Source organism: Xenopus laevis, chromosome 3L, assembly GCF_017654675.1.
Source record: "Xenopus laevis strain J_2021 chromosome 3L, Xenopus_laevis_v10.1, whole genome shotgun sequence".
NCBI lineage: Eukaryota > Metazoa > Chordata > Amphibia > Anura > Pipidae > Xenopus > Xenopus laevis.
The window spans coordinates 111,167,257-111,195,072 of NC_054375.1; the positions used below are offsets into that span (position 1 = coordinate 111,167,257).

A 27,816-nucleotide genomic window follows, 5' to 3' on the forward strand; every position below is an offset into this window, starting at 1 on the left:
ATATAAAAGAGTATAATACACTAGCACATTCTACTTTTTCACAATATGTCTCCTTTAAGTTAAGTGAAACAGCCCAAACCATTATTAAATGTGGCAACCTTAAATATATACACCCTATAAATAAGTAAAGGCCATTGATAATTTTTATTTTAAGAAATCAACTGATCTTGAGGGATAACTAACAGTACAACAATAAATGCATTACTAAGCAGTGCTTAACAGTTAGACATTTATGCATGATAGACTTCAGATCTATTCTAGGGTTGTGTCCATGCTGAGGCTGTCAGCTCTAATAAGGAGACTCTACCCTTCCAGACAGAGTAGAAGTCCAGCTGTTTGTTTTTTCTATGAAGCATCAATTATGTTACTTAGAAATAGTCAATAAGGCAAATGCTTAAAGGCAAGTGAGCAGTTATCAGGGATATATTTGTAAACCCATCCAAATGTCTTTGTTGGAAAAAGGCTCTTAAGAAAAGACTTAAAGGGGTTGTTCACATTTGTGTTAATTTTTAGTATGATATAGGGAGTGATATTCTTGACACAATTTGTAATCGGTTTTCATTTTTTGTGGTGAATAGGAAGCTATTCAGCATCTCTCCAGTTTGTGATTTCAGCAAGGTGGCTGCTAGGTCCTAATTACCCTAGCAACAACGTTATAATGTTATTTCACATAATTTTTATTACCACAGTTTGTAAATGGATAGCAAACTAAGTGAACTAAAGGCCATAAGGTCTATATTAGCAATTTACCCATGGTTTCTATGCAGGCCCGGATTTGTGGAAAGGCCACCTAGGCCCAGGCCTAGGGCGGCAGAATTTTAGGGGGGCGGCATGCTGCCCAACCACACCCACATTGGTTCAGAAACACTGGGGATGCGCTGGAGATACAATCATTTTTTTAATTTTTCGTGCACCAATCCCCATTGCTCCTGTCCCCCTGGAGGGGACAGGGGCGATGAACGGTAGTGGGCCTAGGGGCGCCCACAATGTAAATCCGGCCCTGTTTCTATGCTATACAATTTCTCCCAATGGTGATAAAAATAAACTATGTGGTCCAATTGGACTCAAGCTGAATTTTACCCCGGATGACCAAACATTGCTCTCTATTTAAAATGTATCTTTTAAATATAATCTCTTATTCATCTACAGCAGAAGAATAGGATCTTAGGGTGAGGATACTACTTTAGGTAGAGTTCGCACAATGCTTGAGAACAAGCCAACCAATGGTACTTTAGACCTCTTAAGACAAGATTTAAGAAGATGGTACCAACATTTGGAAGTTGACATTAGTTCTGTCAAGGGAAACTTGTGCTCACTACTAATTTTTTAAACCATTAGGCGGGGTGCAATGAGGTTTTGGTTTATACATGAGCAGTGGCCAGCTCCATGTCCAGCTATAGTCAGGTGATCCCACTGGTGGCCAATAAAAGAACAACCATGTTTGGGAGTTTTAACCTTGAAAGCAGCAAGTAAGTTGCAGGTAATACTTAGTGCCTTTGTAAAATGTATAATGAAGCAATAGAATTCTTAATGAATCAAATTAAAATTGAGCATAGGACTGGCCAGATATGGGATGACTTTGACGTAGTTGGCCAGCTTAAATATATTGCAATATATGGACAAACAATCCCCGTTTTGTTTAAAGGGTATGGCATTTTTAATAGCAGTATGCACAAAATGTCTCAAGGTCTGAAATATATTGATAATGGGTTGAGTGCAGAGGACTCTTGTATTTGTCTATATGTATTTTGTGGTCACAGCCTCCCCCGCCTAATAGTTTTAAAAATTAGTGGTGAGCACAACCTTTCCTTGTTTGTTATAATATTATATATGTATTTTTTTCTAATTTTGGTTCTGTACATTACCACAATGAATTTTAAAAGCAACAAATCGGATGCGGTTGAACTGCAGACTTTTAGCTTTAATTCAGTGGGTTCACCAAAAAAAGAATGCAAAGAAATGTGAGGAACTAAAGCCTTTTTTTTAACACAATCACTTCATTTCAGCGGCTCAAAAGTAATTAGACAAATTAAAAAAATTGAAAATAAAATGTTTATTTCTAATACTTGGTTGAAACCCCTTTGCTGGCAATGACAGCCTGAAGTTTTGAACACCACCAGATTCTGGGTTTCCTCCTTTTTAATGCTCTGCTGTCACGGTCGGCACCCTAAATCCAGAACCAGTGCTAAGCACCCTGTTCTCGGTCCTTGCTTCTGCCTTTAACAGCCGCCTTTCCCCTCAGGAGGAGCCCTCGGCTAATCGGATGCCACCAGCTCTTATTAAGAAAGGTGCCAAGCAAAAGGTTCTGGACGAGCAAAGGGGCATGACGGTAAAGCACAAGTCTATTGGGCAGAAGGTCACAGTACAAGGCATAGGCAGAAAGCGTAGTCAATCAGGCCGGGTCAGGGCAGGCAGAGTATAAGTGGAGTCAGACAGGCAAGGGTCAACCAGGAGATGAATCAGAAGGGATTCAGATACAGAAGAGTCGGTTACCAGGCAGGGTCAGGATTTTAGAAGTCAGGATTGTCAGTAGCAGGCAGGGGTCAAAACAGGTATCAGATCACAGAATACAGAAGCTTAAACAGCACAGAGGCACCAGGAACTCACAATGAGGAAACCTATAACGGACAGTGAAAAAATACATTCTGGCACTTTAAATACTTTTAAAGTTCACACCATTGTGCGCTGGCGTCATCACACCAATAAATAAGGAGAGGGCTTGGCGGGCGTCCCCGCCGCACCACTAAACCACCAGGGAAAGTTATCACATCTGCCAGGCCTTTACTGCAGCGGATTTCAGTTGCTGTTTGTTTGTGGGCCTTTCTGTCCCACAAATAGTTTAGTCTTCAACAAGTGAAATGCTTCTCAATTGGGTTCAGATCAGGTGACTGACTTGGCCAATTAAGAATATTCCACTTCTTTGCTTTAATAAACTCCTGGGTTGCTTTGGCTGTATGTTTTGGGTCATTGTCCATCTGTATTATGTAATGACTCCCAATCAATTTGACTGCATTTAGCTGGATTTGAGCAGACAGTATGTCTCTGAACACCTCAGAATTCATTTGGCTGCTTCTGTCTTGTGTCACATCATGGATAAACACTAGTGTCCCAGTGCCACTGGTAGCCATACACACCCAAGCCATCACACTGCCTCCGCCATGTTTTACAGATGAAGTGGTATGCTTTGGATCATGAGCTGTTCCACACCTTCTCCATAATTTTTTCTTGACATTATTCTGGTAGAGGTTGATCTTAGTTTCATCTGTCCAAAGAATGTTTTTCCAGAACTGTGCTGGCTTTTTTAGATGTTTCTAGAAAAATTCAATCTAGCCTATTTGTGATGCTTATGAGTGGCTTGCACCTTGCAGTGCACCCTCTGTATTTACTTTCATACAGTCTTCTCTTTATGGTAGACTTGGATATCGATACGCCTACCTCCTGGAGAGTGTTGTTCACTTGTTTGGCAGGTGTGAAGGGGTTTCTCTTCACCATAAAAACTATTCTGCGATCATTCACCACTGTTGTCTCCTGTGGACGTCCAGGTCTTTTTGCGTTGCTGAGTTCACCAGTGCTTTTTCTTTCTCAGTATGTACCAAACTGTAGATTTTGCCACTCCTAATATTGTAGCAATTTCTCGGATGGACTTTTTCTGTTTTTGCAGCTTAAGGATGACTTGTGTCACCTGCATGGAGAGCTCCTTTGACCGCATGTTGTCTGTTCACATCAAAATCATCCACATACAAGCACCCCCTCAAATCAACTCCAGGGCTTTTATCTGCTTCATTGATAATGATATAACACAGGAATTGCCCAGACCTGCCCATGAAATAGCTTTTGAGTCAATTGTCCAATTGCTTTTGAGACCCTGAAATGAAGGGATTGTGTTAAAGAAAAGCTTTAGTTATTTTTATGCAATCTTTTTGTTCAACTCACTGAATTAAAGTTGAAAGTCTGCAGTTCAACTGCATCCGAGTTGTTTCATTTAATATTCATTGTGGTATTATCCATATATATTCACTGGAAGGCAACTGTGATCCCTTTCTGTTTTTCTGACAGACCTAAGAACTGAAAGGCACAGGTTACAGTTTTAAACATACCTAAACCTTTTGCCTAGGTTTCCCCATTTTGCCAGTTTTTCTACCCACAAAATTATTTGTGTGCACTGCAAAAGTTTGCATCCACCATATGGTGCAAACTAAGCATCATGACTGTAACTTAAGGGTATCCCAAAACCAGTAAAAACCCAAAGGTCCCAGCCTTGGCTCACGCTTCCACCTATAACCACCGCCTTTGGCATCGGGAGGAGCCTTCCGCTACTCAGATGCCACCAGGACTTATAGTGAGAGGACCAAGGAGAGAGTTCTGAGCAGATATGGGAACCAAACGTGTGCAGGAAAAACGGAGAACAAGGAATGTGGTCTAGGGCCAGGCCGGATTGATACCAAACAGCTAGTGTAAAAATCAGGATTCGGGAATGTATCCAAGGTCACAGGCCAGGGTCAAAAACAACAGTAGCACAGTACAGAATTGTGATCCGAGAGAATGGTCAAAAACAGGCAAGGGTCAAGACAAAGCTAGGGAAGGTCAGGGGCAGGCTAGGAACTATAGAAATAGACCTATGTTGAGTAATTGAAAATAGGTAATGCGCCTTTTAAAATTTGAAATGATGTCATTGCGCAGCATCAGATCATGTAAAGACCAAGCTCGTCTGGTGCAATCCCAAGAAGATTGTGGGCGTCCGGTCCCAGCTGCACCAACGGGTAACCTCACAATGACATTCACAAAGAGACTTCTATCAATATTTATGTAGTGCCAATATATTTAGGCAATGCTTTACACAGAGTATTTGTAATTCATTGCAATCCTTTTACATTAAAAGAACACACATTAGGGTATGTTTCATCAAGCGCCAATTAACCTGCCTGCACATTTTTGGTTTATACGAGAGTTTTGGGATGGAGAAAAAAAAACCTCAAATAGCATGGTGCAAATATTTTCTAAAGGCCCTTTTAGGATGCAAAATTGCACCCCGTTTCCCTCAATGCATAATAATAGTTTAATATTAAGGAATTTTCTGCCCCAAGAAAAGGTTATTTTGACAGCAAAACCTCCTGCTAATTCAGTCAAATTTTTCTATGAATTTAAAAACGTGAACTTATCTGTAAGTTCTCCTGTGGAGCAATTCAGTCAAAGTTAAGAGAGGAATACGAATACCTTAATACGAATACCTCAAATCATGTCTGTGTACCCTCCCAGTTTAAGCCAGAAAGGAAAAGCCTGTTTAAAATACAGTTCTTGGTATAGCTTGCAAAGAGTGGGTGGACAGTCAGAAGCAATATTTTGGATGTTTTGTCACCAAAAGAGAAAGTGCTCCAGAGTCAAGTTCCAACAAGCCTGTAATGGTATGTGCTGCTATGCAGAAGGGTATTAAATCAATTAAGGGCAGCAGAGAAATGAACAAGACTGAACCCACTTTACCAATCGTATAAGGCCTGAGACAGAATGATTTGCAGCAGAGTCTGTGACTATTACATAAGGCCTTAGGGGAACTGATTCAGAGGAATTAAAATTATTCATCATTAGGAATCAATTCAGTTGTAGGGACCTACATTACAGGATAATCACAATAATATCTTTTTCGTTGCTATTTAAAATATAGCCACTTATAGAAAACCCCCCCCATCATTAGCTGTAATAACATTTGCACTGATGGTTTGCCCTGTTTTTTCCCTTCTTCTGAGAGTTTGTGGGTCAAAGGGAATCTCTTCATAAATCAATCTTTTGTTTTTGCCGCATTTGATCATGTCACTTGGAATGGAGCAGAACGAGGCCTGATGAAATTGGAAAAGCATGTGGAGATAAAAATCACTTTCAGATGAATTCAGACACTTCCTGCCACTCTGCAGATGCCACAGTGCTGCAAGCCACCCTCCCAGGAGAGATGATTCACCTGGAAGGAGGGCCAGGCTGTGCCAGATGTGTAGGAAGCTGCCTGGGACCCACACGCTAACACTGTCTCAATTGTACGAAGCATATGCTTTAAGTCAAGGGTGAAAAATGCAGGCACCAGCACATGCCAAAAGTCTTTCAAGCATGGCCCACCAGTCAGCCTCAAGCTTAAAGCTCTGATCCATGGAGTCAGCAGATGTGTGTCACTGCAGTGCAAGTCGTGGCTGGTTAACTAAAAAGGAGTTAAGTGACCTAATCCAGACATTCAAACAACAGGGAGAAAACCGCAATGCTGTCACTTAGCAAAGCTTAGTGCAACAGCCAGCAGAATAAATACTATAATAGACCTTAGCCTTGCTGTTGGTTTCCATTCTTTGGGCAGGGTAGCACCAATTTGCAGAATGAAATGCAAACCCATACACTAATGCAACTTTAAATTCTTCCACTGATAACTGTGAAAGGGATCGCTTTACATACCTCTCTCATAGCCTTGTCCCAAATAGGAGAAATATGTTTTCCCCTAAGGAGGATACACCATACAGTCAAAACAATCCCTCACAACTATCAAGGGGTTAATGAACGCTGCATGACTTGTACCATCTGCAAATGTCTCTGGTCAACTTAAACATAAGGCAGAGCTCCAAACATACCTAAGACAGGGGGGAAAAAAAGTTTATTTAAGGAGTACCACCATGTACTTGGTATAATCACTGGGTTACATAAGGTATTCATTCCTACACTCCCCACAGAGCACTGACAGTCTCAGCACCGTGATTTGGCTCTGTTCTCTGGCTCCTGCATTTTAACATTTAACAATTTCAGTCCCGGGGCATGCTAAATTGCAGTTACCTAGATAGAGAAAACACACTACCCAAAATCTTCACTCTCTCAAGAGGCAGAACAATCTTGTGATCCTTGGTTAGTGCCGTTACACACAATACTTTAATCAAAATTGCATCTGGTGACAAATGTTATTTTTTTATTATTTTAGAAAGAGGACTTGTACTACACCAGTATACTTAAAGGGATTCTTCATCTTTGAATTGACTTTAAGTATGATGTAGAGCAGTGCTGTCCAACTTCTGTGCTACCGAGGGCCTGAATTTTTCTGGTCTATATGGTGGAGGGCTGATAATGAAGCCAGTGTTAGCCACTCCCAGACCACTTCCATGTTACCACAAAACCATACCAAAATAACAAATGGTTGGTGCTCACTGCAGGGATATCACTCATATGTGAAAAAAAGTTAAAGTCATATTAAGACACCCTTAAATCCATATACTTTCTCCTCCCCTGTGGATAACACAGTACCTCCAGAACATGATTAAACACCTTAGGGGCCCCTAACAATAATTTTCAAATGCTAACAAACCCCCAGAACAAATACCAGGCTTATGTTTCACAGGCAAAGCAGGGCACACACAGGGAGCATAGGGAAGGCAGCGTATGGCACACACAGGGAGCACAGAGCAGGAGACAGGGAAACCCATCAAGACCACTCTATAAAGGTGGCCATACACTATAAGATCTGCTAGTTTGGCTACATCGCCAAACGAGCGGATCTTCTCCCCGATATGCCACTAACGGCAGGGCTATATCAGGGGTAATCTGAACTTTGACCCTATGGCCGAACAATCGTATTACGACGAGCGCAATTGGCTCAGATGGGTCGGTCAGTCGGTCCAGATATTGATCGGAAAGACCTGTCGGAAGAATCTATACACGGGCAGATTAGATTGGTCTAAAGCAGCTGTATCTGCCCGTGTATGGCCACCTTAAAATGTACTACATACAGTGACACAGTGCTGGTGCCCCATTAGCATTTTGAATAAGGTGTGAACAGGTGAACAATGTGGGCAGTTTCAGTCTGGGTCTCAGGTGTGAACAGTACAGGGCTTTAGGATATAAACAATAGAGGTGTGAACAATGCAGGAGTTTATAGTCTGTATTTGAGATTTTAACAATGCAGGGGCCAGTTACTCTCTGTAGTGATATCTATTAAAGCTTACATATGGTAAGCAGACTTTCATGTGGAGGCCACACAAGGGGTTATAGGTAGAGAGTGATATTCTGCAATTGGTTTTTATTTTTGGTTTTCGAGTTATTCTGCAGCTCTTTAGTTTGCAATTTCAAAATTCTGGTTACTAGGATCCAAATTACCCTAGCAACTATGCATTGATTTGAATAAGAGACTGAAATATGAATAGGAGAGGGCCCCAATAAAAAAAAAAAAAAATCAGTGATAAAAAGTAGCAAAAAAATAAAATTGTAGCTTTATGGAGCATTTGCTTTTAGACCCCCTTTGAAAGCTGGAAAGGGTCAAAAGAAGAAGGCAAATAATTAAAAAAACTTTAAAAAATAAATGAAGACCAATTGAAAAGTTGCTTAGAATTGGCCATTCTAAAACATACTAAACATTTACTTTAAGGTGAACCAACCCTTTAACAATACTGTGAGCAATTGTTTGAAATTATCTTTCCATTTAAGGCTTAACAACTTATATACATATTAACATTTTAAGGAGTTGAGAGAAAACAAATAAAAAAAAAGACAATCTTTAAACCTGCTAATTGGTCCAGAGCTAAATAAAACATCTGAAACCATCTCCAGTATGCTTAAAAATCCTAAATCCAAAAGGCCATTTGGATTACTCCCTGTACGAAGACAAGGACATATCGAAAGCACACAAATTATCCTATCGACACACCGTGGAAAAATATTTTAATTGGTCCTTACAGTGTGTAGATTTTATAGTATAAGCCATAAATCACTAGTTACTTTATATTATCTACCTATCTGGCTGGTTACTTAATCAACTGAAAACTGAATAAACTGAAAACAGATTCATGAATAGCCATGAGAAAATCAATCACCAGACTCACCAGAGTCAACAATCATAAGTGATGGGCGCATTTATTCGCCAGGCGTGAATTTGTGGAGAATTAATTAGCAAAACAGCCGTGAAAATTCGCCGGCGTAAAAAAAATGGAAGCTGGCGCCAAAAAAAACTGATACCAGCGTCAAAAACGAGACACCGGCGCAGTTTTGCAAAATTTTCGCAGTTTTGAGTAAAATTCGTTAATTTTTCGCCGAAGCAAAAGGCATCAAATTCACCCATCACTAACAATCATTGCTCACTTGCGCCTAAAGATTCCCGTGCAGACATCACTCCCAGAAATAAAGATTTTTTTCAATTACTTTCCATTATTTATTCTTTACTGTTTTTTCAAAATCTAAGTTTAAATTTAAATGCCTCTGGTGATTGAGTCTGGCAGCTCAGTAATTCAGGAGCAGACTCTGAACTGTTACAATTTTGCAAAATTTAGTTGATACATTTCTCAGCAGCATCTCTGAGATTCTGCTCAGCAGGGACAAATATAGGAAAAGTATCAATTTAGAAAGTTTACAGGGTCGCTGACCCAGCCCCTCTCCCGCTGCTTTAGAAGGTGAAAAATGACACTTTACACTTTTAATGTTAGAAAAATGGTCAAACACAGAAAACAGAAAGTAAAATTCAGCTACTCTTTACTGCAAGTTGGAGTAAAATCACCCCCTCATTTCACCCCCAGCAGCCAATCAGCATAATACTGACTTGACACCTGCATTGCTAAAAATGCTCTATGGTAGATGCGAGAATAGCACTGAATAGTAAACTACCACAGCTGACCACGACTCCTCCAGTTACATGGAGTAGGAGAAACATTAGCTTATGTGAAAGCAGTTCCATCATGAAGTGCTGACTCTTTCTGAAAGCACAGAGATCAGACACAATAATTGGGGCAAATTCACTAAGTTTCTAAGTTGCGCCAGGCGCAACTTTGCCGCACTTCGCCAGGCGTATTTTCGCCAGCGCTCCGCAAATTCACTAAAATCCGAAGTTGCGCACATGGGTAGCGTATGTTTGCGAAGTTGCGCTAGCGTTGATTCGCTAAGTAAAGCGAAGTTACGCTAGCGAAGGCTAATTTGCATACGGCGCCAAATTCAAATTTCAATGGAGGAATACGTATCACCACTACAAATGGCTAGAAAAGCTTCAAAACATCAAATAAAATTTTTATTTTGCCCTACACATGTGCCCACTGTCTAGGTAAGTTGCCATGAGTCAGGAAATGTAGGGGGGGAAGGAGGGGTCCCCCAAAAAATTTTTCGATCTTTTTCAGCCTATCACCCATAATGGAGAAAACACGCCAGCGTTTTTTGGGACTTTTTTTGAAGCAATCCCTATCTACTCTATTGCGCTTCGCCAGGTCTGAGGTGGTGAAGGAAGTCTAGCGTAAAAGGTAGCGTTCAGTACACTGCGCGCGTTAGTGAATTTGCGTAGTTACTTCGCTAGCGAAAATTCGCCAGGCGTAAGGGTGCGAAGTAACACTAGCGAAACTACGCCAGCGTTCGTTAGTGAATTTGCGCAGTAACGAAAATGCCAAACGCTAGCGAATTAACGCTAGCGCTCGGCGCTTAGTGAATTAGCCTCAATGAGACCCAAGGTAGCTGCCTACACACCAATATTACAACTAAAAAAATATTCTTTGGTTCATGGTAGAATTATTTGCAATGTATGCAGTGTACTTTAGTAATAAAAACCTTTACCATAAAAATCATGATCATAAATTCCTTTTATATGGTTGACCCAAATATAAAAGGAATTGGTAGTAGCATAATTCTGTTGGGCTGTTTCACATCAGCAGGGATTGGGCATCTTGTTAAAACAGGAGGAGAAATGAATGATACAAAAGAGAAAATAGTGCAACTGTTTTAATCTGCTGCATAACTCAATCATGGGCAAAAGTTCGTTTTTTTCAGCAGGACAATGATCCCAAACAAAATGCCAAAGTAACACTAGAGTATCCTGTCCTTTAATTTAACATCAGCTTTTAGAAATGGATAATAAAGTATTATTTCATACCCCTTAACTGTCCAGTTTTCAGAGGGACAGTCCCTCTTTTGACAGCTCAACCCGCAGTCCCTTGTTTGCCTCAGAAAGTCCCTATTTTCTCTGCACTGAACAGCCAGAAAATCAATGTTTCTAACTTAATTGACTTTTGGCACAGAGCCTAGAACAGCCACAGCAGCAGATAAGATACTTTTGTTATAATTTTGAGATAAGCAAATAAGTAATTGTAACAATATAAGATAAAGGTCCCTTTGGAGAAGTTAGACTCACAGCTTCAAGGGCAATTCACTTTCATTAGTAAAACTAATAACTGAAAAAAAACACAATATGTTCAAACTTTCATAACCTGCCAAATTTTGTAGCATTAACATTGTAATTAGGGGGTGTGGCCACAAAAATGGGTGTGGTCAGACATTTTTTATCCCTCTTTTTATTTCCAAAATGTTGAGATGTATGTTATTTATACAGTACCACACTGATTAAAGTATGGAATATTGGCCTGGAACATAAATATTTGTACTTGAATAGAAAACAGGTTGAAGGATAGAAGACAATTGACAAAGAATGATAATAAATGGATCAGTCTTAGTGGAGTACTGCAGGGGTATGTCCTTGGCCCTTAGATTTTTAAACTTGTTTTTAGGAGACCAGGAGATTTGCAAAATTACGTTTCATGCAGGCTGCTGTCACTTTGCAAAGCGATTTGACTAAATTGGAAAACTGGGCCACAAACTGGCAAATGTGGTTCAATGTTGATAAGTGCAAGGTTATGCACTTTTGTAGAAAACATAAATATGAGTTATACACCAAGTGGTGGTTTATTATGGGGTTCCTTAACAGAAAAGCAGATAATTTTGCCTCACCTTTTTTTGCCTCAGCCTTTAAGAAGGATATTAACAAAAGCCCCAGAGTTGTGCAACTAAACTGGTAGAAAGGATGAAGATTGACGGAAGACGTCAAGTTGGGGTTGTTTTCTCTGGAGAAAAGGAGCTGGCAAAAGGGACATGATTACTCTTTAAAAAGTACATGAGAACATTTTTTTTTCTGCAAATGATAATTATGAACAGGTTAATACTGGCCAAGGAGAAATCTTGTAGCATTGCTTAAAATTACGATGGGAATTAGTTTCCGTGCTTCTTGTGGTTACATACAGTTACAATTTTAACTATACCAAATAATGTAATATTTTAAGATTGAATTGTGCTTTTTCAGTGCATTAGTATTACACGAATGGTCACAACAGTGATAAACATGCACCCTAACTGTAGTGGAAGCCAATATACAGTATATATATATATATATATATATATATATATATATATATATATATATATATATATTTAGTCCCGCAGTACTGATCATTAAACTGGTTCATGGTGCACGATCAAATTCAGGATATATAGAATAAGAAGGATCAGCACTCACTATATTGATGTGAAGAAAAATTCGCTTTTTATTATTATTTACATCATGGATTATGATGTAAATAATAAAAAGCAAATTTTTCTTCACATCAATATAGTGAGTGCTGATCCTTTTTATTCTATATATATATATATATATATATATATATAAATATATATATATATATATATATTTTTATTATTATTATTATATTATTAAATAAATCAATTTTATGATTCTTAATTTCTTACAGTTTAAGTAGTTTATTATTCTGCTTCCTCAACCTGATTTTTTTTCCTACTGCAACAACTCAATCTTACTGTAGCAATTCAGCCAGCATTTCTAACCAATTTTATTATTCTTCATTTCTTAAAAGTTTAAGTAGTTTATTATTATGCTTCCTCAACCCGATTTTTTTTTCCTACTGCAACAACTCAATCTTACTGTTGCATGTGGCCAGGATACTCAACATCATTGTTTGTTGGTTGGTTGCAGTTGGGGGGGGGGAGTTGGGTTTCCTAGATTTGGTGTCCTAACCACCTAGAGAGGAGTATATATAAAAAAAAAAAATAAAAAAAAATCACCAGACTGAATTTGTTGCATTTCTAACCAAAACACAAACAATAATTCTATTCCTATTTCTATTTAAATTGAATTGAGGGGCATTAAAGCAGATTGAACTTTGAGTTTTTCCCAGTTTTTTCATGATTGAAAAATCTCAAATTCGAGTTTGAAAAAAGTCTGCATTTGTGGGTATTTCGAACATAAAAACAAAACTGAACCGGCATCTAATGTAGGTTATGTGGCTTTGTTTGTGAGATTTAATTTAAAAAATTGGTAGAAGAATCATTTGCTGGGAGGGTTTACATCACACTGTTACGGCTTCTGCCTTCCCAGTGGCCCTATAGCCAATGAGGAGTTTAGTTAATGTAGTTAAGATTTGTAATTCTTTATGGGGACACACGGGTGAAGTGGATAATTTGGGCTGGATCCATGCCATTATCTTTAGAGCAATGGAGGGGTTTGAAAAGCGATTGTCATCTATAAAAACCTCCAGGATATTGTAGCAAAAGGATGTTTGAAATTAAAGTCATTTTCATTGCTAATAAAGAAGATGTCTCATTCGTAGGTACCAGTGTAATTTTCAGCTTAGCACTTAACATTATTTGTCAGAGACCAGTGGAAATAATGTAACAACTCATGCTTTTATTGCAGCAAAGAAATTCACTAGAAAAAAAATAGAGCAAATTTAGGGATTTGGGACATCTCCAATTAATCTCAGAGGTTGCCACTTCATTCTAAGACTTATTGCCTTTGCAACAATCATGCGGATTAATAACCAGTCGGGACACCCCTGTCTGTAGATTCAGAGTATGTGCAAGTCACAGCTATTCTGTTTTCAGGGTGGGTATTGTGGCAACCTTCCTGACATCAACTGAATCACCATTAGTAACCTTTGTGATCACAGTTAGTATAGAATGACATGTTAAAATGCAACACCATGTGGAGTGTACTGCAGACGATTCTCTTGTGTAAGGGTCCTGCCTTGGTGTGTCATTTCCTCACTGATTTCCCAGAAGGCAACAACTACACGCCAATGTCTGTAAAATCCTAATAGAGGATGCTCCATCTGTACAGGCATGTTAGATGTGCAGGGACTGGCTCACATGGAGCAAGTACAATAAATAGAACCGTTATGTCAGAGGCCCAATGACCAACAGCAGTTCAAGGCAATTCTACAGCCACCAGACTGACTGTGGACTCCTTAGGCTTCTTTGAAGGATATTGTTTCAATGTCTGGTCAAACTCATATGACCAACCTACACCGTGAAAAGAGAGTTTTCAGCTCTTTGTTGATAGAAATAAATAACTGGGAGCAAAATGGGAGATTTGCTCTGCGTTTCAGATACAGACATCTGCACTCTTGCTTTTTGTGCTTTCAGGATAAACGTTATCATTATTTCCAATGTAAATGTTGAGTTTTTTTCCCATATTTAAGGCAATGACTGATTGTCATAGAAACAAAAATAAATATAGTCTAAAAGTATCTAATAAGAAGTTACCATAGAATGAACAAGGGGAAAAAGCGATGGGGAAAGGGGGGGGGGGATTGGCAATAAGCAGTACTAGTAGTTGCAAAGGCTTGTCTTTGACTCCAATCTCTCACCTGGGATCCATTTCCTAGATGTCACTCTCTGTCTCAAGTATCTTGTCTATATAGGAATGTTGATGCTACACAATGACCTCATTGTGCTGTGATAGAGCTTGCCTGACATACAGAGTAGGACATATGCACGCACACTAACACACAGGCACATACACCTGTTTCACGTATGTCTAAAGCACACACTCAACCAATTAGTTAAAGGATAAATAGACTATGAGCAAAGTAATTAATTTATATAAAGTACAATAGTTCTCCTCTATATGGCAAACTAAGAAGCGACAATTGTGACAAGTGCAATGCAATTAATAACGGTTATAGTAAAATTTAAGTTAATGGCATTTCAACAACTTTTAATAGGCCATTAAGGATTGAGCTGTGTCTTCCACAAAATGTTTAGTTTTTGACATTCTTTTTTTGGTCAAAAATCTAGTTTTTCAGGTTAAAAAAAAACAAACTAAAATTTTACGAGATTTTTTATACCCTGACCCTGGTAATAGCTTGAATCCACAAGGGTGGTCGCGGGCCGCCAGTTGGACAGCCCTTCTCTAGGTAAAACTGCAGCATAGAAGGCCCTCTATTTCCCTGTATTCCTATAACCCCTTTTGACGCACTAAGATATGAGGTCATATGGTACAGAGGGTAGAGAGCACTGGTTATTTTGTAATCTTAAGGTTATTTATCCTCCTCATTTTGTTTTACTATCGTGACAATGTAACTGCAGTATATAGATTTAAAAGAACTTTCAATTTTTGACAGCTTATACATCTTACCCTCTTGATTGATATTAGTAGTGTAACCCATGCCTTACTGAGAATAGTCCGGGTTAGAAAAACTGGTTCCAACGTCTCACCACTTTAAAGTTTTAGTCTTGTTTCTCCCTTGCTCTTTTAATCGAATTCTAGGAATTAACTGCTAGGTCATTGTTAACTTAGTGCCAGTCCATCCGCTGCCAAGAAGTGAAAATTGGGGTGGGGGGGAAAAAAAAAAAAAGGACATCCCAAACGTAAAATTTATATAGTTTCATAAGCACAATAATCACATTGTAGGAAGAAAAAGGACTTTACATATTACACTTTGAACTTCTCACCCTGTGCATGCTTTTGTCATTGATACTGGTGGACAGCATCTGCTAGTCCAGATCAAAAGCTATATGTAGTCCAGATGTGTTAAGCTGTCATTATAAAAGTAAACAGTCGTGATGGACAGATTGCTAACAGCAGCCAGCGCTCTCTTCTGCACGGTGGTGGCTGCAAGTCAAGCGCGCAGGGATCTAGTGTGAATACTCTCAGATATTCCTTCAGTCATCGATACTGAACACACAGAATTGTATCATCTTGGTTTTCACCTTCATTTTGTTATTTGAACTGTTCCATATTTGTAGGTGAAACGGTTGCAGCTTATTGTCCAACTTTTAAATAACTTTAACAACATAAAAAAAAAAAAAAAAAGTTATAAATATTTGAGACTGCATACTTGGAGGCATTTGGTGATGTTTGGTTACAAGAAATTTAAAATCAAGAGTATGTGTATGTGTGTGTATATACGTAGAAGGATCCATTGTGAAAAAAATATATAGATTTATTCTCAATCACTGTGCATTTTTTAGTCCCTATTGGCACCTGTAATATTATGGATGCACAGAATCCAGGATTCGGTTTGGGTTTCGGCCAGGATTCTGCCTTTTTCAGCAGGATTTGGATTCGGCCGAATCCTAATTTGCATATACAAATTAAGGGCGGGGAGGGAAATGCGTGACTTTTTGTCACAAAACAAGGAAGTAAGAACTTTTTCCCTCCTTCCCACCCCTAATTTGCATATGCAAATTTAGATTCGGTTCAGTATTCGCCGAATCTTTTGAAAAGGATTCGGGGGTTTGGCCAAATTCAAAATAGTGGATTCAGTGCATCCCTATTTAATATTGACCAAAATGTTGGAATGCACAGTGCTTGAGAAATAAAATATATTTTGTCCATGATACGGATTGTGGTGGATCCTTCTACCAACGTACATTTAATTTTTGATCTTGCACTCACTGCTTCAGTGATGAACAGGGTCGGACTGGCCCGGCGGGAAACCGGGAAAAAACCCGGTGGGCCCCGACCCGTCATGGGCCCCCGCCGGGCCAGACCCCAATCGTGTTATGTAAAATAAAAAAAAAGCCGGAGCGCTGCGCCGTCTGCGCATGCGCGCCAGCACCGCACCGTCTGCGCATGCGCGCCGCACAGAAGGAAGGGAGCGCACTGCACGGTAAGGTGCGTCGCAGCAAGGGGGGCCCTGGACAGAAGTCCCGGTGGGCCCCGGGCCCCCCAGTCCGACACTGGTGATGAAAGAAAGCCAATTGTCTTTGACTGATTTTTTTTAAATATATATATATATATATATATATATATATATATATATATATATATATATATATATATATATATATATATATATATATATAACACACACGTACACATATACAGGTACCCTAATCCGGAAACCCGATATCCAGAAAGCTTCGAATTACAGAATCGCTGTCTCCCATAGACTCCATTTTATCCAAACAATCCAAATTTTTAAAAATGATTCCCTTTTTCTCTGTAATAATAAAACAGTAGCTTGTACTTGATCCCAACTAAGATATAATTAATCCTTATTGGAAGCAAAACCAGCCTATTGGTTTTATTTAATGTTTAAATGAATTTCTAGTAGACTTAAGGCATGAAGACCAAAATTACGGAAAGATACATTATCCGGAAAACCCCAGGTCCTGAGCATTCTGAGAGATATATATATATATATATATATATATATATATATATATATATATATATATATATATATATATATATATATATATATATATATATATATACTGTATATATGCCGGTGCACACAGGGAATTTTTTAAATAAATCCTTCTGTATTTTATCGACGTTTCAGTCCTCTGCTGGGACCTTTCTTAAGATATATGTATATATATATATATATATATATATATATATATATATATATATATATATATATATATATATATATATATATATATATATATATATATATATATATATATATATATATATACACATATATATACACACACACACATACATACACACTAAATACTAATGAAATACTTATGAAAAAATAAAAATATACAGTATTATGTTTGTGCCATGTACGTCAAAATGTATAGGCTTTATAGGAGCATTCTCTGCCATGAATAATTCCTATACATCTCCAACTCTACCATAAACTAGCCATATCAATGACATATCAATTGACAGATTAATGGCTTTTATAATAAAAGTGGAATTTGCAAGCATCTCTGCAGACACTGGAACCTTGCCACAACAATTGCAAATGTTGCTATTCATGTTCAAGAGAAAGCGAAAGAGATTCATATGTTGATGTACTACAAGTCCCATCCATATTCAATAGTTCACCTTTTGGATGGCCACAGATAAAGTATCCAAGGACATCTTATTCCTGTAGTGCAGTGTAGTTGTTAAACAGTACAGGTCACCAGTGTATTGGTGGCTCAGGATTCTATCTTGTAAAGCATACTGTATTTAAAAAGCAGAAAGAAGCTTTTAAGTGTTATATGATGATCCCCTGTACTTAACAGGTTGGAAGAGCACATGCCTAACATTTACTGGTTGTACTCAGGGGTCAGCAGTGATCCTCCCCAGACACTAAATCATAATCTTCATGTTTTTGGTATTTCACATTCTAGCCACAGTTTCAACATCCCATATCCCGTGACATTATGGAATGATAAATCAGCAGGCATGACAGCTCCCTTGTAGAGACTGGTACGAACCTAGGATCTGCCACAGCCAACACCCACAGCTCCTGCCAGATGTCTTCATAAGGTGGACATATTTAACCCCAAACGGAACAATAAGAATGGCTGTTCTCTGACCAAAACACTTTCTTTGTAATATTTCTACCAGTCCCCTAGAAAATACTACACATCGGAAAAAATTACATTGCTTATTTAAAAGAAATGAACAAGGTTGTTTCAAACCAAAATTGTAAAGTGCTTTTTGCGACTGTTACAGCAAAGGAAAACTTACAGATTTTGACAGTGCTAAACAGAATATGTGCTTTTTAGTGTCATATTTTCATTCTTCGGCAGCACATGCATGATAATGGAGAGCTCAACCCAATCCCAAAAATAACACTTGTTGTAAGTGCAGGGTGCTTACCCAGAAGACCCTTCCCTTGCATTGGGGTCAGTAGAGTAATTGGAAAAAAAGTCAGATGCACACCTGTTTGTTGAAGTTGTATCAAGAGTGGTTTATTGAGCCCATATACTGTATACATCACAAAGGCAACGTTTCGACCCCTCCGGGCCCTTTATCAAGCCTAATAAAGGGTTTGATAAATGGTCCGGAGGAGTCCGAAATATTGCCCTTTGAAATCCTCTGCAGCAAATGGGGATTCCCTCGGAGCTGAATAGGTTAAAGGCAGACACAATAAAGGCAGTAAAAATTGCCTGTAAAAAAAAAAAAAGAAAAAAAAAGTATTTGCTGGAGGACATTTCAGTTTGACAGATGAAAATCCCAATTATTGCAGCAGACTGCTAATGTTACCTCAAACAGGCTTAGCGGGAAAAAAGAAATGGATAAAAGGTCTTTGTCCCAGATATTTTTGCTAAATTAACTGAATGTAGCAATTATCATGTAATAATTACAGATTAACCTGTTTTTTTGGATGGTTCAATTAGGTCTACATATTATACTTAAATACACTGCATATACTGTATTTGGTGGGTGTTTAAGTGGCCTTTGAGGGTCACTGTAGATGTGTGTAACATAGTAACATACATAGTAAGTAAGGTTGAAAAAAAACACATGTCCATCGAGTTCAACTTTTTTTTTTTTTTTATTCTTTTTATTAACTACCTATCTGCCAGTTGATCCAGAGGAAGGCAAAAAAAACAAACATCTGAAGCCTCTCCAATTTGCCTTAGAGGGGGAAAATGTGTCTTTTTATAGAGCATTGGGAAAGTCTTGAATGCATTTGTGCTCCAGCTCATCAAATGATAAGTGTCCCACGTGTGGCCAATTAGTTGAATTGTCCCAACAGTATGGGTACGAGTGGTGTCAGTTTAGTTTGGTGGACATGTGACTAGTGAAGGAGAATTAACAGAAAGACACCTTTCCTTTAAACAAACCTATAAAGGGGTTGTTCACCTTCCAAACACTTTTTTCAATTCAGTTGGTTTCAGATTGTTCCACAGAAATAAAGACTGTTTTTAATTACTTTCCATTTTTTATTTTTTTTTTACTGTTTTTCCAAAATCAAACCAGAAAAAAAAATGTAAAGTTGAATATTCCCGTCTCTGGTGGTTGAGTCTGGCAGCTCAGTAATTCAGGTGCAGACTCTAAACGGTTACAATTTTGCAACATTTAGTTGATACATTTCTCAGCAGCATCTCTGGAATATTAGCAACTATTGTATCAATTCTAACAGCTGCCTGTAATGAACCCAGAGATTCTGCTCAGCAGGGACAAAGATAAGAAATGTATCTATTTAGAACAGTTTATTTACAGGGTCGGCGACCCCCCCTCCCAGAGCTGCTTAAGAAGGGGAAAATTTACACTTTACACTTCAATATTAGAAAAACGGTGACACATAGAAAGTCATTGGAAAAAGTCATTATTTCTGGTGATCTATCTGAAACCAACTAGTTGTTTGAAGGTGAACCACCCCTTTAAAGCTCTGACTGGAATAGCCAAGAAGCTTCTTTCATCTGTTTAGCTGGACTTAAAACAGCAGAGCTGGCCAACCAAAGAAGCCATTGAAACAGCCCTGTACATCAAGGACTGACCCACCAATATAGAAAGAACTGTTTGATCTTAAAAGTCCTGCAAACGAGTTTATTGACAAACGGGGCCTTATTTAAATATTCTTTCTATAAAAGTGGCTAGATATAAATCAAGCTTACACTTATTAAACTACCAACACTGACTTATCACTTAAGTTATTTGACAGGTTACTCGATCTGTGCATTTACTATTGCATTTTTAAGTTGGATATCACGGTGTTGTCGTCAACTCCTGGTATCCCTATACATACCCTGCCAACTTGGACACTGCTATAAATTCATATTGGATTACTCAGTTTAGTGGTGTTAACAAGTCACAATTATTAATTTTACATGTAATTCATGTTATAAATATACAGGTATGGAATCTATTCTCCAGAATGCTCAGGATCTGGGGCTTTCCGGATAGGAGGTCTTTTCATAATTTAGATCTCCATTCCTTAAGTCTGCTAAAAAAGCCCAATAGGATTGTTTTGCTCCAGTCAGGATTAATTAGATCTTCCTTTGGGTCAAGTACAAGGTACTGTTTTTATCAGAAAAAAAAAAATACATTGACTTTTTTATGCCAAAATGTCTCTGCCACAAAGAAAATGTCGAAGAAAACTTGTCTCTACATTATTTGTCTTATATCAGCATGAAGAAGAAGACAAATGTAAAAATTTGGAGGAATTAAGACAAATTCATCAGATATCGGTTGTGAATCTGTCAAATTTACTCTGACTCTTTTACAATTCGGAGTCCAACAGTTTTAGAACAGCATTCGTAGCCACAGTCATATATGTTATCTGACTTATTAAAGAGACAGAGATCTGCAGCTTCTCTTCACTTTCTCGTCTGACAATATAGCATACACTGACAGATATGGTGTGCTGGCAGATAAGATTTCCAAACCTGCTTGATCCATGAACAGACATATTCATAGTACATGGATATTAGTCAGGACTGTTAAAAACTACCATACATGTGCTGAAAAATGCAGAAAACAAGGCCAGGGATCAGCATGTTAGGGCACACACAGCAGATTTCGACATGGAAATGCTAAAATATGTATTTTCACACTGAAATGCATACACACTTCCCAAAAGCAGAAAAAATAATAATTATACAGCTGTTAAACACAGGCTTCCAAATTATGTCCCACTGCATTCTTTCCTTTTGATACAAAATATTACTATTAAATCAGCTTTAATGGATGTCTATCTGCATATGCACGAAAGAATAATCTGATTGCAGTTTTTGTGAATGATAGATCTACTTAAAAATGACACACACGTAGGTAGATTTCCCATCCAGTATATATTCCGTGACTTGGGGCTCTCAGTCTCAGGGTGGCAATTATGAGTCTCTCCTCCTCCTTTGTATCTGGTGTTTGTTAGAACAGGCTCATGTGAGCAGGTCTGCAATGAATCTCTGGCACTATAGGAGTTGTTTGGCTTTTTCTAACCCATTTACTGGTCATTTATATAATCACACTACTCTGCAAGTATGCACCATTACATAAATACCTTGCTGGAAATGATAAGAAAAATGCTCCAACACCAGCAATTTCTAAATTCCAGACTGATCTGGAATGCGGGGTTTACAATCAGCCACCTTTAGAGACCATTTGCCTCAAACTTGAATAGTGAAGTTTTTGTTTGTATTACACCCCTTATATCTCCATACACCAATACTTTATTAATTAAATTAAAATACTTCAATTAAGATATGGGCAATGACGAATATCAAGCTTGAAAAAAACAGATGTACTAGTAAAGTGGAATTTCTAAATTAAAAAAAAAATCCTATAAAGTTATGCAGTATTTGTACAATAAGATATTGCCAAGAGGGGTCTTACAATCAATTAACAAACAAGGGATGTATAAAACAAACACAAAACTAAAACCCCATTGTCATTCCTTGCTCCAAACAAACCTAAAAGGCTTCATTTTCAACCCCATGGGTGCAAGCACTGGGTCCAGGAGTGAATGATATTCTCTGCCCCCTGCACCAATTAGAGCTGGTGTGTACTGCCATAGGTAGGTCTTGCATCTTTTAGAGAACCTTTTAACCGGTGGTATTCCAGAGGGTATTCTAGGGGATGTCACCTGCTGCCCACCAAATGCCCCATCTGAATGCAACTCTCCAACACAGAGAGGGCTGTATCCAGAGCAATACACAAGAAAAGCTTCACTGCAGGATGCAACATGCAAAACAACAAGGTGCTTTGCACTTATTTTCAATCTTGAATTCCATTGGCTTATTACACAATTTAAAATAAATAAATAAACTGTCCTTTGCTCGAGATGTCATCTAAAGGTACAGGTAAAGGATATTTTATCTTAAATGCTTGGGAATGTTCTGTAATTTGGATCGTATACCTTAAGTCTGCTAAAAATTTAATTTAAAACTTTATGGGGGGGTATTTATCGCGTCTTTTTATTAATCCAAGCTCGGCCAAACTCCCATCCATGACTTTCTCTTATTCATCCTTAAAATAAATCCAAAATAATTCAGATCGGGAAAAGACTTAAATCGAGCAAAAACTCGAATCACACAAATTGCTTGGATTTGAATCCCGGATTGCTAGATTCTTTTGGGTTATCGGACGAAACACAGAGCAGATCACGAGATCTTCAGATTGTAAAAGGGACATCTGCCATTGACTTCTACATGATCTTGACAGGTTTGAGATGACGGCTTTTTGGATTCTGACTTTTAGCAGCTTCTAGGTATAATAAATCTCGTAAATAAGACACCCAATAGCATTGTTTTGCCACCAATATAAATTCATGCATACCATCAAGTACAAGGTACTGCTTTATTACAGAGTAGGGTCGGTAAGAGCATTGATCAAGGGTCTGAATCCTTTATAAAAGACACTGTACATCAGGCTCCCCAGGTTTGCTGCACTCCTTTAGCATCTAAAGTCAACATCTGCTGTGATTTATCAGCAAGCCTCTAGTCAAGTGAGTTTCAGACAGATACATTCTGGTGTCCCATAAGGTTAAAATATGAACAAATATATCTATTTAGATTTCTCACCCTACTACAGTTCTAATATTATCTATGGCAGAAAATAGGTCATCCCAAAATGATAACCCTAACCCACTGCTCTGGGCCCCTGAGGGGGCAAGCACAAGAGTTTGGGAATGCTCTGTGAAAAAAAAAAATCAAATACTACTGCCTCACACCATAGTTTTAGCTTCTTGTTCTTATGCAAGCAGAGCTTTATTGGCAAAAATTAGCATTTCTAATATAGAAGAAATACAAAATAAATTACAAAAGCCTGAATGAGGCAGATAGCACTACCGTGAGGGTGTGTTTCTTCTACAGAAGAACTAATGCTAGCAGACATAAATATAATTATAAAAAAAGCAGAAGAATGAACAGGACAGAACAAGTCACCAGCAAGTATTGCAAAATATCCATGAATGCGACTTGCCTTGTCAAAACAGATAGGGGCCGTCTGTGCATGCCAGTGCTCCCTTGTGAAAATGCCACCTGAGGTAACAGAACATAAGATTTTTGTACTACCACAACAATCCCAGCAGCAACTTGATTGAGTCAAGATGCATGAAAGTGAAAAATAAACCCAAGAGAGGAATTGGGTTTCACCAGTTCCTTGCAGCAACTACAATACAAATTTTATGGGACACTAAAAACAGGTACAAAAATGGATGGATATGTGCCTTAAAGCAGTGTGTAATTAATGCAGCTCGGCAAGTGCAAGTTCCTAAACTGTATATTAGGCATCAGTAAATCTTCTAAATAACTTCTCTTGAAACGTCCAAATACTATAAGGGTTAATTTATGGCCTTGCAGAAAGAAGCCCCTCAGCCCCCACCCCACTGGGGCTAGTGATGGCTTTTAGGTAAAACATTTAGCCATTTACACACAATCAAAAGCACTAGCCTTTACCTGAAAATGGAAAATATATATTGTATTCATGCAATGTTTAAAAGAGTATCTGTTGGCATATATAAATATTGCTACTCTGCAAGTTTATGGAACATCAATCTATGCCATAAAGCTCCAACAGAACAGCACCACAAGTTTATGCCCACTAGGGGCGCAGTTGCCTTAATGTCTGTGTGCAGATTGCCCCAGCTCAAGAAATAACATGGCAGCTTCCACTCATATGAATAAATAATGCAGAATTCTACGCATGCAACACACCAAGCCATTAAACGCTTTTCTATGTCCATTCTGTATATACTGTATGCATAATGGACTCACCGGCAATAATCACACTAGACATATATAAAAATAGAGAATCTGCCAGCAGCTGGTGAATGCTCTATGACATGGATATTTGCCATACAACACTCCAGCTGTTGCACTGCAGCTCCCAACATGCCCCAATAGCCAAAGGCTGTGACAGGAAATGTTTCAGCAGCAAATAAATTCACCCAGTTGTGTTGGAACCCACAGCTCCCAGTGATAATTTACCAATAACTGAGATACAAACAAATCTGGCTTGAAAGACATTATTTTCCCAAGAAAATTTGATATGGAACAGAGCTTAGACTAAACGTTTATCTGAAAAACTGCAGATTTCTTATAATATATATATATATATATATATATATATATATATATATATATATATATATATATATATATATATATATATATATTTACACAGTATGTATATATTTTTTTTTTTAAATTTTCAAGTCTCCACATAAAAGATTTCCAAACAGAGCTTTCCCTCCCAGCAGCTCAGACCAGTACCATTTATTGATGTAAGTTCTGGAGGAGCTCCATGCCTACTCCCTTTGTGATTGTGTGACGGGGAAGGTATGTGGATACACAGCCTCCCTCCCCAGAGCAGTAACAAATGGAAGCAAAAAAGCCAAAACTCAAAAGGAAATCAACCTGCAGGCTTTAGTAGCTGCTGTTAAACTACACTTCCCAGCACACACAGCAAATACTGGGAATTGTAGTTTAAACCAGACACAGGTTGGAAAGTTCCCTTGACAGTTTTTTTTCCCCAACTCATGTGACAGCACGATGAGAAGCTTTATGATGAATCTTAGACTTGTATCTATAATGTATGTTTCCCAATCCTGTTCTTTGTCAGGGTTGGGCTGTGTGAATGTGACCATTGTGCTTTGAAATTCCTCTGCCACGGGGGCAGGATGTTCCAATCAGGCACCAGCTGGGACATGCAGCAGTATTCCTGTTAAGGTCACCCACGTTAACCTCTTCCTTTCCACATGCAGGCCACACTTCCTTACCTGAGACCTACTTTCTAGTAATTTAGACTCTCCCGGGTCAGGGAAAGCCCAGATGTAACCCAATATTTATACAGCTATGCTCCAACAGGTTACTTTACATATTATAGTAAGGCCTATAAAATATGGCACAGTTTACGGAGCTCTTAGTGCAACCTCTTTTTTTAAAATATGTTGGGAGCTGTAGTTCTGCAACAGATAGTTTTCTCTGCAGTAGAGCAACTTACATTTAAACTTAAGGTGGGCAAACCATAAACTTTCACTTATTTTAGAAGGAACTTATTCCTACGCAGCCTTTTCATTAGGTCTGCTCTTATTAAGACAAACATACGCAGAGAAGAAAATGAAAATACCTTTGAAAGAAGGCCAATGCATAAACATTTCTTGTGTTATCTGCAATAAAAATAACTAAATATGTTCGACATCCTTTATTCCCAACATAGTTTCACCGCTTATCATACAATGGTTAATGAGGACTTATGCACTGCAATGTCCCAAACATACCAGGAGGTACCAGCCTGCTTTGCAAGCTTAAGGCATGAATCATGAGCTGAGAAGAGACTTACATATGTGCTTGGGTTAATTGCCTTTTGAAGGAAGACAAACATGAAGCACATTGCTCAGGCAGCAGAAGTGCACTGCAGAGTTAATAGCATGGGAACAGGCCTGGCAATTAAAAGGGCTTTTTGACATGGCACAGGTGGCTGTAATCACAGTACAGTTATTACCATCATACAATCCTTAGTCAAGGATCACTGCACCCAAACTGGCCAGTTCCTCAGGATAGCGCTTATTTGGGGGATTGTAGTATGTGTAACATAAACTGTCTAACAACCTACATATGCCCCTATAGAGAATTATCCGGAAACGTTTATTCTGGAACTACATAAGGTCTATTTTTTAGATACTTTGGGGTTTGGGTTCTCTCTAAAAACATCTACATTCATTAATTCACCTTTAGATACTGAAGAATGCTTGACCAACTAAGGACACTCCTAAAGAAATGGAGTTTGCTGGGGTGCATTCAAAACACAAAATGCCATCAATTCAGCTACCCCAAGTGTATTTGTAGAAGTGCCCCTGATGGATCAAATGACCTGGATGCCTTACTAAATGATTTAGCAATTATTATGATCACCACCACTAAGCAGCAACATATTCTGCATATTTAATATACATCCGTATATACAAATTCATAAAAATGCAGGCCAAGACAGCAAGTAAAGGGGGCCCAGTCCATTACAGCTTACAGTCTAAAAGTGAGATATTTATTGCACTTTATGTTCTTGGCATTGGGGTGGTACAGAGCAAGATACCCATGTATCTGTCCTCATTATTTAAACTTGCCAGTATCCAGTTGTTCTTTAATTACAGCCTGCTGTCAGAGTGTTCTGGGAGTTGTAGTGCAGCAGCTACACCATGAAAAGACCCAATATGTGACACAGGCGCTATTTGCCTCCCTATACAGGAGCACACATAGCAATACAAGTGCAGAAGGGATACATTATAATCATACCTGCCATGCAGCATACACTTTCCAATCTGCTTTACATATAATGGGGGTTTCATTACAAATAAAGCCACCACTTACACAAACATGCTATACCACATCTATAGGAGCTTATGTGGCCCTAGCATTAAAGCAATGGCCTCTATTCAGTGATTCTATGATGCTGTTTAATATGTATTTGATATTTACATATACATATCCTCCGCATAAAGGCATTGCAGTGTCCTACAAAACAGAGTAATGGCCTCTTACCTTCCCAAGCCAGTGTTGGTGGCTATGTGGACACTTCATGTATGTAGCTGCTGCAGTGAGCCTCATGCTAGTGTCCTGGGCTGCAGGAAAACTAAAGGATCATTTGCAGGAATTTATCAGGGGGGGAGGTCCCAATTGGATTCTCCAAGACAGGTGTGACAAACTGATTGTCACCTCAGCTTGTCACCAGTTTCTCACTTCATTAGTCGTTAACCTGCACAGCTCCACCCTCCTGCTAGGGCAAAATTCTCTAACACCTGGGACTAGTTTTCAGCAGCAAGTGCTCTGCCAAACAGCTTCTACTCACTGTTTATTTTCTCTTTTTCTTGCTGCTGCGTTGAACCAAAAACAAACTTTAACACTCTGCACCCCTCAGTGTCACCATCGATTGCCCACCCATGTAGTATGTCTTATTTCAGCCACTGAAGAATTTAATCTTGGTATTTTTAATAAACGGATCAAAACTGTCCCCCAACCAGGCCACAATTAGTATTATAGGGGGTGTGTCTTAATGCTCAGTTACTTATTTACTTAATGGGTTTCTAGAGCACATAGTGGGACAACATAGAGCAACAGTTGTATATAGGAAAAACATCAGATAGTTTA

At 38.5% G+C, this 27,816-nt stretch overlaps 1 protein-coding gene across 1 annotated transcript in view; it reads right to left on the minus strand.

The window, feature by feature from the left end:
• bnc1.L (basonuclin 1 L homeolog) overlaps positions 1-27,365 on the minus strand; it is a 61,756-nt gene extending 34,391 nt beyond the window's left edge. The window contains exon 1 of the mRNA XM_018253138.2: positions 27,211-27,365. The gene's annotated coding sequence lies outside the window, so the exon portion shown is untranslated. The remainder of the gene's footprint in view (positions 1-27,210) is intronic.
• Positions 27,366-27,816: the final 451 nt, after the last annotated feature.